General features: G+C 37.0%; 1 pseudogene; it reads right to left on the minus strand.

The window, feature by feature from the left end:
• Positions 1-1950: 1950 nt before the first annotated feature.
• Positions 1951-2069, minus strand: LOC111738522 (annotated as a pseudogene).
• Positions 2070-3896: the final 1827 nt, after the last annotated feature.

The following is a 3896-nucleotide window of genomic DNA, read 5'->3' on the forward strand; positions in this document are numbered from 1 at the left end:
ACAAGAAAGAACCACACAGCTGAGCCCATTCAATTCCCAGAACCATGAAAAATATTAATAAATTATTGTTTTTAGTGACTAAGATTTGGGGGTAGTTTGTTAGATGAAACAAAAGATACTTGGAACAGATAGGTAATTTGCTGATCTGAGTATCCCTTAAAGTGCGGTGGATGTGGTAGATATTAAAAAATACTGAATCTATTATAATAACAACTATCATATCAGCTAGAGTTCTCATAGCAAAGAACAGAAAGAAGCTTATTCTGGCTTAGCTAAACAGACAAGTTTTTGAAAGGATAGTGGGTAACTCACAAATCATAGAAAGGTCTGATGATCTAGCTCCAGGCTATTCAGAAAATAAGAACACCAAAGCTATGGCCCCAAACCATTCTGAGAAGGAAAGCACTGACACTATCACCATAGAAATGACAGTCAGCTCCTGGCTCCTCGGTTTGTGTCACTAGCTCTTGCATCAGAGTCTTAAAGTTGGTGGCCCTGATTGGCAGAGATTAAGGCATAGGCCTCTGCCCTTGTTGCAAAGCGGGCTGGGGAAATGAGTATCTAGCATTTTCAGACTCTACATTGACAGGTCGTCTTTGTTCCCATCAGAAGCCATAAAGGTAAGAAAGACTTCTCCAATGACAGAAGATTAGAAGTTGGGAAGTTAAAATGGATGATAAGAGTCCACTGCAGCTACCAAGAATAAAAATGTGTGTGTATACACTTTTTGCATTATGCAGTTTCTGCTTTATCACAATATTCATCTTCCTGATAAACCTAGCATTAATACTAAAATAAGCATTCACACTAAAACAGAATTATGGGAAAAATAATATTAGGAGCATATCTTTTAAAATCTATACAAATTTGTAACCAGGCCATTAACAAAAATAATAAAAATCCTAATGAAAATATTAGAGCGGTTAAAAAAAAAAGTTAAATTTCTAATAAAGAAACTCTAAATCTAAAATTTTTAATTAAAAAAAATTGAAAAGTGACTATACCTTAATAGAAGGGATGTAAGGGAGTATGAGGCTGCTGAGTTATGGTAGCTAGGGCATCATGCCCAAAGATTGGGGAAAACCATGCAATAACCATTTTTTGGATTGAACTGAGCCAAAAAAATAAGGGGTGACTAGACATCATGGACAGTACTGTAGTCCTCAAACCTGACATATTCAGCTGTGAAGATACACCCTGTGATTGCCGTGGAGGAAAACATTAGCATGCTGGTGGTGTTCATCAGGACTTTCATTTTACACTGCCAATATTCGACTATTTTCCAATCACACAAGAGATAATTCATGTTTATAAAGCATGACTGTAGCAGAACAGAACATTCTCTGTGTGTATGTATAAATTCACACAACCTTCACAAGCTAGGAATTATTCGCATTTCATAAATGAAGAAATGGAGGTTCGGAGAATAACATACCTGATCCAGTTCAGATATGTGTTAAGCTGAGGTTTGAAGCTTCTACGGGTCAGATTTTAAAATCGATGTTCTTTCTACCCTGTCTTGTCATTTACTAGGAAACCAGCTTCCACTTTTAGAGATTTAGACCTATATCTCCAAGCAATCATGACCCTAATGAGACTGGATTGAATAGTCAGCATCATCTTTCAAACTAAAGACTGGTTCAAGTTGATTTTTCTCTAAGGTGGACACTTGTTCCTTGAACCCTCCAGCAACTCCACCTAAAGACTGGTTCAAGTTGATTTTTCTCTAAGGTGGACACTTGTTCCTTGGACCCTCCAGCAACTCCACCCGAGCCTGTTCAGAGCTGGCTTCAGAGATACGTGAAACCGGCAGATGACTTTCCTTTTTTTTTTTTAATTTTAATTTTTTAATTTTTTATTTCTTAGGCAAGGCAGTCCTTGGTTGATCTCACAGACTGACAGATTGCAAGGACCTTGTCAGCTTACGATCTCTTATTTTTTAATTTTTTATGCCTACAGCACCTGGTCTTCCTAGGTGATCTCCCATCCAAGTACTAACCAGGCCCAACCCTGCTTAGCTTCTGAGATCAGACAGGATCGGGCTTGTTCAGGGTAACATGGCCATAGACTTCCTTTTCTTTTTTCCAGTTTTCACTAAGAAGTTAGCATTCAGACTACTGTTTCAGATGCACAATTTTATTTTCCAAGGGTAGTTTCTAATACCTTTGAATTTTCTTGCAGAACAAAGATTTCTCACTTCTCACAGAGCTGAAGGGAGAGAAAATGTTTCTGGTGTATGCACAGATTTCTGCTAATTTCTTTGCCTCTGTTTTTAACTTTCACAAAAACCAACTACTTGAATAAATGAAAACGTTCAGGACCTGCCAAGGAGTGAATAAAGTTCAGTCTCCTAAGACAGGAGGACTCTGGCAAATATTTCACTGCTGATAAGACTTCAGGTATGAGGTTCATCAAATCAGGGGCTAAGATGTGCATAAAGAATGAGATATTAAATGGACACAAGTGGGCAACAGATTCAAAATCCTTTGAGGACATCCACCTCTTGGCCATGTGTGGATTTAAAGAGAATTGTTAACCCGTATTTCCTGACAATGACTATACAGCGGAGATACATTCAAAGGAGGGATGTGGGACATGACCACTGGATATAGACCCACCATTCAGCAAATAAGAATACTCTGCACTGCACTAAACGATCCCCTCAAGGGTTCCCAGAATTTATGTACCTTCTTAACATTTACTTGTCTTAAAACAGTGGTTCTCATTGTTGGTGTGTATAGAATCACCTGAAGGGCTTGTGAACACAAGATTGCTGGCTCCACTCCCAAAAGTTTCTGATTTTGTAGGTCTGGGATAAACCTGGAGAATTTGCATTTCTAAAAGTTCCCAGCAATGTTTTGAAGACTATTCTCCTATAGAAAGCCTGGGCACCAGAAAGAATCCAGCCCTATTTTTTTCCAAGTGGAAAATCTGAAGTTAACATTCCTTAAGCTTCTTAGAAATCAGTGGATTTTCAAACAAATCATATCTTTCAAAAGTCATCCATATTTCTTCGTACATGAGCTGTCTGTCTCTATCCTAAAAAAAGCCCTTTTGGTTTTGATTATTTTGAAAGATAGAGAAAGAACATATCTATTTCTAGTGACTCAGAGAGAAACACTTTTTCTGCTTAAGTGAATGCTAATAGACCTAACATATTTTCATTTGTGTGTGTGTGTGTGTGTGTGTGTGTGTGTGTGTGTGTGTGTGTTTCAGAGCAAATTTGTTTCACTGGTACACATTGTATATTAATGTATATAAAATCATTAATAAAAGCATTTCATAAGAATTGTAAACAGTACTTTCTTTATCTATTTTTAAAAAAAAGAATTAAAAAAAATATCAGGCATCTTATCATTTCGCCCCTACAAACTTCAGCATGCATCTTTAAAAACTATGGACAGTCTTATGTAACACCAATGCCAATAATATAATCAACAAAATTAATAATAATTCCTTGCTACTGTTTAATAGCAGTCCATATATAAGTTTCCTTGATTGCTTCGATTTTTCCCACACAGCTTGTTGTAATCAGGATCTAAAAAAGACTCATATGTTGTACCTGGTTATTACATCTCTTAAGTATCTTTAATATAGAGCAGCTTAATCTTCCCCTTCATCTTTTTCTTCTTCTTCTCCTCCTTCTTTTTTAAAATTTTTAATCCCAATGATGTATTGAAAAATTAGATCTGCCTTTGACTGTTTGCTTCCTAGTAGATTTAACTTTGTTCCTCTACCCACGTCTTTTCTATACACTGAAAGTAAGACTTACAGGACTGATTCTTGGCAAGAATATCTGGTAGGTGATGCTGTGTTTTCCCTAGTGAACCATACCAGGCGACACATGTCTGGTTGCTCTGCTCTTAGAGATGCTGAGTTTCATCAGGTAGGGCCTG

This window comes from Pteropus vampyrus, unplaced genomic scaffold (assembly GCF_000151845.1).
Source record: "Pteropus vampyrus isolate Shadow unplaced genomic scaffold, Pvam_2.0 Scaffold39, whole genome shotgun sequence".
NCBI lineage: Eukaryota > Metazoa > Chordata > Mammalia > Chiroptera > Pteropodidae > Pteropus > Pteropus vampyrus.